The 14,419-nt window shown below is 43.5% G+C and overlaps 1 protein-coding gene across 3 annotated transcripts in view; it reads left to right on the top strand.

The window, feature by feature from the left end:
* FAM3C (FAM3 metabolism regulating signaling molecule C) overlaps positions 1-14,419 on the top strand; it is a 98,366-nt gene that overhangs the window by 4,046 nt on the left and 79,901 nt on the right. Inside the window, exon 3 of one of the 3 annotated variants that reach the window (XM_069764877.1) lies at positions 2,076-2,196. The exons of 1 other annotated variant lie outside the window; for it this stretch is intronic. The gene's annotated coding sequence lies outside the window, so the exon portion shown is untranslated. Of the gene's footprint in view, positions 1-2,075; positions 2,197-7,394; positions 7,469-14,419 lie in introns of all 3 variants that reach the window. One more of the 3 variants, XM_069764876.1, reaches the window with a different exon arrangement.

Genomic DNA, 14,419 nt, shown 5'->3' with positions numbered 1-14,419 from the left:
TAGTATATTGGCCAGCCACGTAGTATATTGGCCAGCCACGTAGTATACAGCACAGAGCCACTTAGTATACAGGACAGACATGTAGTATATTGCCCAGCTACGCAGTATATTGCCCAGCCACATATGTAACAGGTTAAAAAATAAACATATACTCACCTTCCGAGGGCCCCTTGTAGTCCTGTCGCCTGTGTGCGGTGCACGCGGCAGCTTCCGGACCCAGGGTTGGTATGAGCGCAGGATCTGTGATGACGTCGCGGTCACATGACCGTGACATCATGGCAGGTCCTTCTCGCATAGCATCCTTAGCACCGGAACCTGCCGCTTGCACTGCCGAGGACACCGCACCACGTCGGAGGGTGAGAAAACCCTTTTTTTTAATGTTTTATTATTCTTATTTGTAACATTAGATCTTTCTACTATTGATGCTGCATTCGCAGCATCACTAGTAAAAAGTTGGTCACACAGGGTTAATAGCTGCGTAACCGGAGTGCGTTACACCGTGCTCCGGTAACGCTGGCATTAACCCTGTGTGAGGGCTGACTGGAGGGGAGTATAGAGCGGACACTGACTGCGGGGAGGAAAGAGCGGCCATATTGCCGCCGGACTGTGGCCGTCGCTGATTGGTTGTGGCAATGGTCGTGGGCGTTTTGCCACGAACAGTCAGCGACTTGGATTCCATGACAGACAGAGGCCGCGACCAATGAATATCCGTGACAGACAGACAGAAAGACGGAAGTGACCCTTAGACAATTATATAGTAGATTATTATTTATAATTATAGCGTCATTTGTTTCATGGCGCTTTACATGTGAAAAGGGGTATACATAATACAAAAAAAACAAAAGTACAGTAACCTTAAATAATACAAGTCATGACTGGTACAGTAATATAGAGGACCCTGCCCACGAGGGCTCACAATCTACAAGGGATGGGTGAGAATACAGTAGGTGAGGGTAGAGGTGGTCGTGCAGTGGTTTGGTCTATCGGTGGTTACTGCAGGTTGTAGGCTTGCCGGAAGAGGTAGGTCTTCAGGTTCCTTTTGAAGATTTCCACAGTAGACGAGTCTGATATGTTGGGGTACAGAGTTCCAGAGTACGGGTGATGCGCTGGAGAAATCTTCTATGCGATTGTGGGAAGAGGAGATAAGAGGGGAGTAGAGAAGGAGATCTTGTGAGGATCGGAGGTTGCGTGCAGGAAAGTACCGGGAGACGAGGTCACAGATGTATGGAGGAGATAGGTTGTGGATGACTTTGTATAACATGGTTAGAGTTTTGAACTGCAGTCTCTGTGTAATGGAGTCAGTGAAGGGATTGACAGAGGGGAGAGGCCGGGGAATAGCGGGGGGACAGGTGGATTAGTCATGCAGCTGAGTTTAGAATAGATTTGAGGGGTGTAAGAGTTCTAGAGGGGAGGACACAGAGCAGGAGGTTGCAGTAGTCAAGGTGGGAGATAATGAGGGCATGGACTAGGGTTTTTGTAGAGTCTAGGTTGAGGAATATATGGATCAGGGAAATATTTTTGAGTTGATGTCGGCAGGAAGTCTAAAGGGCTTGGATATGTGGTGTGAAGGAGAGATCAGAGTCAAGGATTACCCCGAGACAGCGAGCTTGTGGGACTGGGGAGAGTGGGCAGCCATTTATTTTAATGGATAGGTCTGTGAGATGGGGGAAAGATGATGAATTCTGTTTTGTCCATGTTAAGTTTTAGAAATCTAGCAGAGAAGGATGAAATAGCAGACAGACATTGTGGGAGGTTAGGAGGGAGGCACTATCTGGTCCAGAGAGGTAGATCTGTGTGTCATCAGCATAGAGGTGATACTGCAAACTGTGACTACAACTACGGTGGCGCACCCTAATTGTGGATATTGGGGAACCTCAGCAGATGACCCTGCTATAGCTGGAATAAAATCTCCGCAAAGACCAATACTGGTTATACCGCCATATGGTGGCCCTATAGTGGTAGATACCAGTCCTGCAGAACACTTAAAGAATGTACAGTATAGTTAAAAATGGTGACTTACTGCTGACGTTCTTTCTGATAGTCGTTCACTTTTCCCATCTTTTCCATCTGCCCAGACCGACGTGAGTTCTTCCAGCCACAACTCTTCTGGAGACACAGCAAAGACACATTTGACTGCTCACATTTCCAGCTCCGTCTCCATCTATCCCCAACCTGCTCAACCTTCTCATCCTGCAGGTACCCCAATTCTGAGCCGCTGCTGTATATGTCCCTAATACTGCACCTGCTGTGTGGTACAAAAGCAATGCTCCTCATACTGCATCACATAGTAGTAATGCCACCACTGTGCTCCTAAGGCCTCTTTCACACTTTCATCTTCCAAATCTGCACGGGATCCGTCAAGACGTTGAAATGACGGATCCTGTGCAGATTGTGGAAAACGTGTGCACTGGGCACGTCTTTCTGATGGACCCGTCAAGGCTATGTGCACCTGTTGTGTATGCGTCCCAATTAGAACAATTAGAGGAAAAGTATAATAGAAACATATGCACCACTTCTGCATTTATCACCCACTCCTGGTTTTGTCTTGCAAATACTGATGTAAAATACTGACCAAATACTGCTAGTGTGATGGCAGCCTAATACTCTTACATGGACAAGACCCCAAAGAGGGGGAGGTAGAATATTACACATGTAATGAAGAATGTGCTCCCCCTGATACATCTTTTCTATTTTTCCCTTCTCTCCTTTTTGGGGTCTTGTTGTCCAGACTGAGTATACGTTAGGGTATGTTCCCATGGTCGTTAAACACTGCGGGTTGGACACTGCGTGCATCCGCAGCGGCCAGATGTTACAGCATAGTGGATGGGATTTCAAGAAATCCCATCTCCACTATGCGTGCACGGACACCTCCGGCTTCCCTGCGGAGACGGACATGGGGCACGTCTTTCCAGACTGCAGCATGTCTGTTTATCTTGCGGAGATGTATAAGGCGTGGTGATTCCTCATGGTTTAATGAATTCATGCGGAATCACCTGTCTTCAGCGCTTTGGATGGAGCGGACATGTGCTGCATCCAAAGCGCTGCCGATTACTCACCGTGGGAACATAGCCTTAAACGGCCTGCACCTATATATGGTTATGTATATGCATCTACTGGCTGTTTCTATTTTTTTTTTTTTTTTATTCATCCTCAACTTGGGGGATTTATTTTTTTAACCAAAGGCTTTATAATGGGGTTTTCATGTTTGTCTCCCTGGATTTACAATATGAGTTGATACAGACACTGGACTGATTAGTACAATTATCTATATATATATAATTGTCTAAGGGTTTTTCCGTCTGTCTGTCTGTCTTTCTGTCTGTCTGTCTGTCTGTTCTGGAAATCCCGCGTCTCTGATTGGTGGAGGCTGCCAGGCCTCGACCAATCAGCGACGGGCACAGCATGGCGACGATGATGTCATAAAGGTTGCCTCGACCAATCAGCGACGGGCACAGTCTGCCGCGAATTCGCCTGGCGGCCTCGACCAATCAGCGACGGGCACAGCGAAGATGATGTCATAAAGGACGTAGAAATCCCACGTTTCTGATTCAGCGACGGGCACAGTATCGATGTAGATGTCATAATGGTTGCCATGGTGACGATGATGTCATAAAGTTTGCCTCGACCAATCAGCGACGGGCACAGTCTGCCGCGAATTCTGGAATCATCATTGTCCATATACAACGGGGACATGCACATTCTAGAATACCCGATGCGTTAGAATCGGGCCACAATCTAGTATGTATATATATATATATATATATATATATATATATATATATATATATATATATATATATATATATATATATATATATATATATATATATATATATACATATATATACATATATACCTAAATAAAATGGTAATGGTTGGTGATATCAACTTCCTGTTTGTGGCACATTAGTATATGGGAGGGGAAAACTTTTCAAGATGGGTGGTGACATTGGTGGCCATTTTGAAGTCAGCCATTTTGGATCCAACTTTATTTTTTACAGTGGGCAGAGGGTCATGTGACACATCAAACTTATTGAGAATTTCACAAGAGAAACAATGGTGTGCTTGGTTTTAACGTAACTTTATTTCATGGGTTATTTACAAGTTTATGACCACTTATAAAATGTGTTCAAAGTGCTGCCCATTGTGTTGGATTGTCAATGCAACCCTCTTCTCCCACTCTTGACACACTGATAGCAACACCGCAGAAGAAATGCTAGCACAGGCTTCCAGGATCCGTTGTTTCAAATGCTGGGGTCATCTGAAGGCAATTGTCTATGCTGTGAAGATACGAGATGTGCAGCATCTGAAACAGCGGACACTGGAAGCCTGTGCTAGCATTTCTTCTGTGGTGTTGCTATCATTGAATTCAGACCTCTGTTGTGATCTGCCATTATCACTGGTATGCTTATCCTTTCCACCCATTATCAGAAGTGATGCTAGTACTGTTTAATTCTCCATCTTTATATTTTGTAAATGAAAATGCAATTGTTGGTATATAAACTTGCCAATCTCTGTACTGACTCATCAGCAGGAGGCGGCTGCTGCTGGGTAAAATAAGGACAGGGCTAAGAGGACATTGGAAAGCATCATTAATGTAAAGTAATCTGCACTACTTAAGGACAGCTTATTACATATACCGGTTCCCGCTCCCAATAGCCAAAATAGGGAAGCGGTGTTCTCCCGCAAACTAGGCTGCTGATTGACAGGGTGCTGTGTATGTGCATACAGTGAAGGAGGAACAAGTAGGGAACTCTCATAAATACACTGGACTCATAACTGGGAGTTGCCATGTTCTTTCAAAGATCCTATTAGTCAACTTATTACTTGCCTTTTTGGCTACTAGAAATGTGGACCTATAGCTAATGTAGGATTATGTATTGCCTGTATGCCCTAACAGGCATGAGATGTTTTGACAAGACTAAATAGCCTGAGTATGCACAGTTTGGGGCTACAGTAATGTATCTGACCACACACAATAGGTATCAACAGTATGAAGACAGGACAATGTTTTCCGAGTGTAAAATTTAGGAACCTTTTTCATTTTGAGGTGTTGAGTTACAGTATGACTTCCCAGCACTCCTGTTTCCTTTAAAGAGGATTGGTGATCAGTAAAAGCAGTATAAAGCCATAGTGGAAATCTGCAGGTAAATATTATTTCAAATATACGTGGCAGTCTAATTGGATATTCAGCTGCAGGGAGAAAATGAAGTAATATTTTCCCTGCAGCCGCTTGCTTCAATCATCTGGTTTGCACCGGGGACAGCGACCATGCTGTAATAAATAACTCACCCTGCACCTTGGCTGACATCCATTCAGCCCACAAACTGCGGAGCAGGCTGTCATCCAAGGATCAAGGAGATGATTAGTGTATTGACTGGCACTGTGCGGCTGCAGGGAGAACATAACTATGACTTCTCCCTGCGGCTGGACATCCAGTTAATTCTGCCACATATATTTGAAACTGTATCTACCTGAAGACTAGCACTATGTCTCCATGGAAAATACCGCTTTTTCTGGTTACAGGTGCCCTTTAACTTGAATGTAGTTTTTGAGGCCCATTAGAAAGCAGTCTTCTGACCCCGGCCTGCGTCTGCTTTCACAAATGTGTATATTGCATCAGTGTTAGTAGACCAACCTCAGCAGTAAATGTGAAGCAAAGCGGTGCAGATCTTCTCATTATATATTTCCCCTGTTCATGTCAGTAAGCCAAAAATAAATGAAGTGAAACCTACATAGAGAAGTAGTGTAATGGAAAGAATTCTTTCTCTGTGTTTTAGACCGACTCCTGTTTCTGGCTTAGGGTAAGTTCACATTAGGTGTTTTTTCAACTTTTTTTTTTTTTTCAAGAAAGAAGCTACAGAAAAAAAAGCAGGTTTTGCTTGTTTTTTCTTGCTTTTTTGTTGCTTTTGTGCTGTGTTTTTTGCCGTGTTTTTTTTTTTTTAATGCTAGATTTGTTTCTTATCCATGCTGATTAAGTTTCCTGCAAAAAAAAAAAAAAAAAGTTGTATTCTACAGAATCAGGTTTGGGTGCAAAAAAACGCATCAAAACCTGATACCTGCATTTTTGCCTTGGACTTTCAGCCACATCAATGGGTGAAAAAAAAACAAAAATAAAAAATAATGAAAGAAGTGACATGCTCTGCTGTGCAAAAAAACATGCAAAGCACAAAATGCTGAGGACGAAAAACACTGTGTGCATGAGATTTCTGAAATATCATAGACATAGCTGGTACTGTAAAATGCAGCTGAAAATTTGCATTAAAAAGCGCTGCAGAAATGCCTAGTGTGAACTTACTTTTACCAACGCTATAACTACAAAAGTAGATGGAAGATAATTTAGGCCTCATTCACATATCAGTGTTTAAACACCTCCATGAAAAAAATGGTACCCTTTTTTCAGTGTTTTGCATCAGCATACTGTCGGCGTATGGTCCACGGTTGGCGTGTTATCAGTGTGTCCTTTTTTTACCATCGGCGAGTCCATTTTTACCATCAGTGTGGTCATCAGTGTTTTTTCTGGATGGATAAATAAATGACCAAGCTTCTTATATACTTTCCATCTTAAACACGGACGGCACACGGATGCTATATGTGTTTTTCACAGACCCTTGTATGAGACCTTTTCATCCGTGCTGCCGGAAAAATAATGGACATGTCTCCATGTGTTTTTGCATGGACACACCATCCGTGAAAAACAGTTATGTGAGTAACAACATAGATTATAATTGATATGTCTGGTATCTGTGGAAAAACAATAACCGAATGCCACACATACTGGAAACACGGACGTCTGAATGAGGCCTGATATGGTTTGAGAGGTGCGATATTGGTGAAATTGACCTTGTCCTCATGAACTTCTGGACCTTATGTAGACCATGCCAATCAAGCTTTCAAAACATCATCTCCACATTGCTGTTCTTCATAGGGCAAACCTGGGTTATGCCTTCCTGGGTCATCATGTTGGGTTACAGGTTGAACATGTTGGACTTGAGTCTTATTTCAACCTTACAAAAATGAATTCTTTAAAAGCAATAAAAGCAATGTGTGGTGCAACTTCTACACCAGTCTCCTGCTTATGGTTTGTATGTCACTTCCAGTAGATGACAGATAAATGTAAGGATATTTTCAGAAGATGGATTTTTGGAATGTGTAAAAGTCTGATGCAGATTTGGAAGAGAATGAATGGCAGAAGCTCACTGCTGACCCTTAGCCCCAGGATTTGCACTATGGTAGCTCCATCCAGTGGAGCTAATTCACGTGTTTCATGCTCAGAATTCGCATCAATAAGTAACCTGTCACTCGTTAAATAATATTGACTTCAAGCGGAAGTCCACAGGAGGCCGGTGTGAAATTCCCATTGTGACAACATATACGGTATCTATTTTTTTCAGTATCCTGTAACCAATGTGCTGCATGACAGGACGTGATCTAGAATAGCCTTCTCCCTGCAGACTGTGATTGAATTGTAAGTTTCTGCAGCTGCCGCCTCGTTACAATCAGATTGTACTTGATTCGGATTGTAGAAATTATACGTATTTTTCTACTCTAGGCCAAAACTGCACCAAACGTCTGTACATAGAGCAATTAACCCCAGCAGCTGTCCTACCAGAAATTGTGGCAGCGCCCATACATCCACCTAGGAAGCACGTTCTCTGGGAACTAGCTGCTATCTCACAGTAAAGTTAGGACTCGCAGCTCTGCTGAGCCTTTATTGCTGGCCTGCTCTCCTAACTGCAGGTGGATGCTTTGCCTGCTTTGCATGATTTCTTGTTTTAGTCAAATTCCATTGGACTTTTTTCTTTGCTTTGTGTGAAAGTGCATTGCACCACCACATAGTTCCTGTAACATTATAAAGTCATAAAATAGGACCTCTATGCCTGGTTACCATCTTATTTGCATGTTATATTTTATACTTCTTGGGATTAGGAGACTAAATCTTATTCTCTATTACATGGAGGCTCCAGTTCACCATGGGTTCATAGAATGTTAGAGTTGGAAGGGACCTCCTGGGTCATCTGGTCCAACCCCCTGCGCAAAGCAGGATTCACTAAACCATCTCAGATAGATGTCTGTCCAGCCTCTGTTTGAAGACTTCCATTGAAGGAGATTCACCACCACTCATGGCAGCCTGTTCCACTCATTGATCACCCTCAATGTCAAAAAGGATTAATCTGCTAGGATAGAGTTTTGCTGCATCTAATAGGTTATTCTGGTACAAGAAATTCTAGATGATTATAAAGTGTCAATATGAGGGGAGACCATGGCTGCTTCTGAAGGGTTGTTACTGCTTCTACAGGGTTAAAGGGGATCTTTCTCCCCCTGGGACATACTGTATATAACCTAGTAATATGGGCATACAGGTGATCGCAGTGTTAAAATAGTTATCAGTGTATGCCAATATCTGCGGTACAGATATCAGGCATAAAGGTAGGACTAGTTTAACATTTTTATCACATATATTACCATATTACTAGGTTATATACGTACCAAGGGATGACCGATTCCCTTTAATTTCCAAGAAGCGGGCTAAGCTGTTTCTAAGTGGTTATTCTGCTAGAGAAGAAAATAGCTGGTTGTGGAATATTAAAGGATATCTGGATTTAAAACCGGCACCAACTTGTTATGCATTGTTTTTGCTTTTGAAGAACGTGTATTGCATCATACATTTGTTAAAAAAAAAAAAAAAGAGCTACAAAAATGTCCCGTGTTCCTGAGCGCCTAATAGTCCAATGGGCATGTCTGAACCACGTTCGGCACCGGACGTGAGCCCATCTAAAGCCAACCATCTACCTTGAGGATGAGGATGCCCTTCCATCTTCCACACAGCCTTGCCAATATTGTGCTTGCACCACTGATCGAAAGACTGTTAAATACACAATTCAGCGATTAAATTCATTTTCTTCTTCTTCTTCTGTGTTTGCTCTTGTTTTCTGATTCATCAGCCCTAACAAAGTATATCTGAAACTGTTGAAATCATATAGGGGGCTTCACCCAAGTCAATAAAGAGGGCTGGCTCACAGTAGGTTCTGAGCTTGACCATTTGGCATACTGTGCGGGAGACCTTCAAAATTATTTTTTTTAAATTTCTAAAAAAAAAAGCTTTTATTCGGGCAAACTAATAAGTTCTCTTTATACTGTCATCTCTAAAACACTATTTTCCGGCAGAAATGATGTTAATCTGCTGGTAAATAATATGTATATAATGTCTGGCAGTCTTACTGGAGCAGTGGCTACAGAGAGAAAATGAAGTTCTATTCTCCCTGCAGCTGCTTACTTCTAGTCATTGAGTAGGTATAGAGAGCTGTAACAGTCAGTGCTCAGTACACAGTGAACCTGGCTGTAATCACTCCCGACACATTGATTCCCCTGTATGCAGCATGCGTGTCCAGAGCTAGCTATCAATGTGCCCAGGAGTGATAACAGTGCATTCACTGTATAGTTAGCGATGACAGTAACAGCTCTCTGTACCGCCACAATGACAGGACAGAGCGGACACAGCGAGAATATACCTTCATGGCAACCACCATAAAAATTATCAATAATTATCTGGATCTGTATGGCGGTCTTTAAAGAAAAAAAAATGTGCACAAAAACACAATGTAAAACCACAAGTAACCTAATGTAAATAATAGGTGCAGAACTGGTGCAGAAATTCTGCAGGGTCAAAAAGTCACCATAGGCTACATTCCTATGATAAGCTTAACAGTTGTGTGTGTGGAGAGGAGCCCTGCCCGTGACTGCTAGCCTAGAAGGACCCTGTGACAACTGGTGGCAAGCAGTGGGATCAACAGAGTGTCACCTAATGGAGAACCACCCACAGAGTGAGTACAGAAATTGGACTGTATCCAGTTTACAGAAGAGAGCCAGAGACCTGGGCCTGAACTACCAGGGACTGACTAAAGAGGCCTTAATTGACCTACTGGTGGGTACCAGCCCGGCCACCTCCTCCCATATGTCTGAAGGACGAGCACTTGAGACAAGGACCCCCACACCAAAAAGCCAGTGGGTGGTGTGGTACAAAGAAGAGATGGCGGTTCTGGGCCCAGGCGTCTCTCCGGAGTACAAGGAGAAGGCTGCTCACCGGGCAGAGTGGAGACAAGAAGCAATGGAGCTTGAAAAAGGGAGTAACAGAATGTGGAATGTAAACCCAACGATCCGGGAGCCTGTACGGATCACCCGGACAGAGTTTAAGCCATTTGATGAGGCTTCTGGAGATGTGGAGGGGTTCTTCAAGGACTTTGAGCAGCAGTGTGCTGTGATGGAGGTGCCCCACTCTGGCTGGATGCGTTTGTTAGTGGGACTCCGGAACGGTAGCCTTTCGGAGGCTTAGGCTTCTTTCACACTAGCGTCGGAATCTCCCCGTCGCAATGCGTCGGGGAGAGATTCCGACGCTAGCGTTTGCTGCATTGCACAATGGAGGCAGCGGATGCATTTTTCCGGCGCATCCGCTGCCCCATTGTAAGGTGGGGGCGGAGTTCCGGCCGCGCATGCGCGGTCGGAAAAAGCGGTCCGTCAGGAGAAAAAAACGTTACATGTAGGGTTTTTTTCTCCCGACGGTCCGCCAAAGCACGACGCATTCGTCGCAAGACGGATGCGAAGTGTGCAAATCCGTCGCAAATGCGTCGTCAATAGAAGTGTATGGGGAAAAAACGCATCCTGCAAGCACTTTTGCAGGATGCGTTTTTTCTGCAAAACGACGCATTGTGACGGATTTAAAAAAACGCTAGTGTGAAAGTAGCCTTACCGAACCATTGACTCACAGCGGAATCGGGATTATAACATTGTAAAGCAGACTATCCTGGATTACCATGCTATCACCCCAGACTCATATAGGGCCAAGTTCCGAGACCTCCCTTGCACTACGAGGGGATCGTTTAGGATGTATGCACATAAGATGTCCCAGGCATGTTGAAGATGTCTGGAAGCAGAAAACGCGATAAATCGTTTTTGCCCTGCAGATTTATCAAATCTGCTGCGGAAAAATCCGCAGCGGCCAAGAATACGTGTGCACATAGCCTAACTGTGTTTGTTATTTTTAAATAAAAAAAGTAAAAGTGTGTTTGGTTTTATATCAAATAAAAGACTTTAACCTGGCTGAGTTTTTATTTGCCTTACAACTATAAGATTAGTAATGGATAGGTGTCTTATAGTCTCGAAAGCTTGCAATTTGTTACCATCTTTTCAGTTAGCCATTAAAAGGTATCGACCACTGAGGACTCTCAATTCTAAATATAATTCTATCTACTGGCTAACACGACACAAAGATATATATCTTTCCTGTATTAAACAATTAAAAAATAGGAGTGGGGAACCCTCTATTCTTGATAATTAGCCTTGCTGAAGCTGACAGCTGAGAGTTGTAGCCCACAGCTGTGATTTTTGCCTGGCTGGTTTATTTACAGTGCAGGCGCCGGCTGATGAATACCCAGCAGTAGTCGCTTCAGCGGACACCAGTGACCAGAGGTAAACTTTATGCCTCCGATGACAGCTGTGCTTTTGCTCTGTCTTTTGACAGTGTGGAAAACATAGCTGTCTGACGCAGTGTTTGCCGTACTGTTCTGGTACCCAAACTTTTTGTAACTGTTCGGCCAAACCGGCGGACCCGGACTTCCAGGTGTCCGCCCATCTCTACTTATTAGCCCCGATTCTAGGACGCTGTTTCGCACAGCAGTCCATGGGGAGACTTGGGGGGCAATATGTCTATCAAATAGCTCTAATTGTAATATGTATTTGAATATATTTATTTGGCCACATGCCACATTTTTCAAATTTTGGCACAATTTGCCATCTTGCAAAGTGACACTATCGATTAGTTTCCCACGATGAATTGATACACGGATGCATTGTGTCCAGCCTGTTATTCATTCACAGCCCATTGTTTAGCAGAACAGATGATGTGTTCAATCTTTATTTTAACTTATTTATCAAGACTCTAATCCTTGTCTCGAAAGAAGAATTTCTTTCCTTTTTTGTAATTGTGTAATATCTTTTTTGTAGCATGGTTCTGTTGTATGTAATGGAAACACTAGATAATATTTTGGGGCAGGTTTTATTTTTGCTTGCACAATACAGGATCTAATCCCGTTGTTGGCACGACGTGCATTGCTCTTGCTCAGTCTTATATCAGAGGTATGAATGAGCCTTAAGGCGCAGAAGGTTCCAGGCTTACTACAAGTTGTATCTTGTACTTGTTTGCTAAAGTACATCTACTGCCATCATGGTTACAAGGGCGGAAGTTACATTGTTTTCATTTGTCAGAAGCCTGATACCATAAAACAAAGTATTGTGTTTAGACTTCTGCATAAATCAAAGCCAGTCTACCAGTATAATCAGTGGTTTTCCCACCCATACAAATTAATTTAGGCCTCTTTCACATTTCCGTTTTTTGCCATCTGTCGCAATCCGTCATTTTGGGCAAAAACCGGATCCTGCAAATGTGCTTGCAGGATGCGTTTTTTGCCCATAGACTTGCATTAGCGACTGATCGCGACGGATGGCCACACGTCACGTCCGTCGTGCGATGGATCCGTCGTGTTTTGGCGGACGCGACGGACAAAAAAAGTTCAATGTAACTTTTTTTGTACGACGTGTCCGCCATTTCTGACCACACATACGTGGCCAGAGCTCCGCCCCCTCCCTGGGACATAGACTGGGCAGCGGATGCGTTGAAAAACTGCATCCGCTGCCCACGTCATCCATAATTTTCACAACATCCGTTGGTACGTCGGCCCAATGCATAGCGACGGACCCGTACCGACGGAAATGTGAAAGAAGCCTAACTCTGTGGTTGCGCTGAACATAACTATAAAGTTTTTTAAAGTGTGAATGATAAAACGGAACCTGTCAGAAAAAAACACACACTGTATTACTTACAGCTATAGCGATAATCTGCAGGCAAGTACTTCTGTATACATGTTCGTAGTTCTAACTGGAAGTGCAGAGAAAATAAAAGCGATCTGTGTGTGGATATTGTAATGACATAGTTGTTAAAGGGACTCGGTGCACCATGGCATGGTTAAACAATAATCTTCCAACCTACTCCCTGCCCCCCTATCTCCACACACACCCCTCCCCTCTATCTTCAGGTCCATTTTTTCTTTGCTTGGCAGCGATGGCTTTATAGGGCCAGATGAAGGGTGGAGACAAAAAACAAAGTTGGAAGGTGCACTTGCATATTTGGCCAAATCAAGGGTGCATTGAGCGCCTGTACTTGGAACAACCGTCAATCTGTGCTGACAAGACGCCCTTTAACGATATGGCTCTCCCATCTGCCCCACAAGTTTACACTTTATATAACTTTTTAAAAAGGGGTTGTTCAGAGAATGCATTTTAATCCCTTAACGACAGCCGATATGAATTAAAATGACCGCCACCGAGTGGCCTTATCCGTGATTAAGCGTATAGCTCTCCTGAGAGTCCAAAAATCTCTGGGGTTTCAGCTAGCGGGGGTAGCTGATACTTTGGAGCACATGATCAAGGCCAGATTTTCCGGTCCCTGATCACATGATCGCCATTATTCAATGAATAGCGGTGATCACATGAAGAAAAATTGTACCCGCTATTAAAATTTCTCTCTCTTCTGACATGCCATAAATTCCATGATATACATGTCAGAGGCAAGAGAAATGATGTCCCCCAAGCACCCCCACCACCCCCCCGGTATTTCTGCCATCCTATGGTACCTCCTGCTCCATCCCCTGGCCCTCTGCCTCCTCTTCCTTGAAAAAAAATATCTGCAGGCCGGCAACCGGCAGCAGCAGCAGGGATTTTTCCAATTGGTTCCTTTAGTGACCCTATGTAACCCCCAAATATGTCATTCCCTTAGATTATTTTTTTTATTTTATAATTTTTATTTCTTTCATTCCTTGCCTTTATTGCTAGGGTTGGACTTATAGAGATGGGGTTGTGGTAGGGGCTTTCCAAAACTTTTAAAGCATGCTGATATGACGACTAGTGTTGAGCTAGTGTTCGCTACTCAAGTTTGCATCTGGATGTCCGAGTAACATAGTAACATAGTAACATAGTTAGTAAGGCCGAAAAAAGACATTTGTCCATCCAGTTCAGCCTATATTCCATCATAATAAATAAATACCCAGATCTACGTCCTTCTACAGAACCTAATAATTGTATGATACAATATTGTTCTGCTCCAGGAAGACATCCAGGCCTCTCTTGAACCCCTCGACTGAGTTCGCCATCACCACCTCCTCAGGCAAGCAATTCCAGATTCTCACTGCCCTAACAGTAAAGAATCCTCTTCTATGTTGGTGGAAAAACCTTCTCTCCTCCAGACGCAAAGAATGCCCCCTTGTGCCCGTCACCTTCCTTGGTATAAACAGATCCTCAGCGAGATATTTGTATTGTCCCCTTATATACTTATACATGGTTATTAGATCGCCCCTCAGTCGTCTTTTTT

The sequence above is a fragment of the Ranitomeya imitator genome, chromosome 4, assembly GCF_032444005.1.
Source record: "Ranitomeya imitator isolate aRanImi1 chromosome 4, aRanImi1.pri, whole genome shotgun sequence".
Lineage (NCBI taxonomy): Eukaryota > Metazoa > Chordata > Amphibia > Anura > Dendrobatidae > Ranitomeya > Ranitomeya imitator.
Note: the sequence above shows the minus strand (reverse complement) of the source record. Positions and strands in the feature narration are given on the sequence as shown.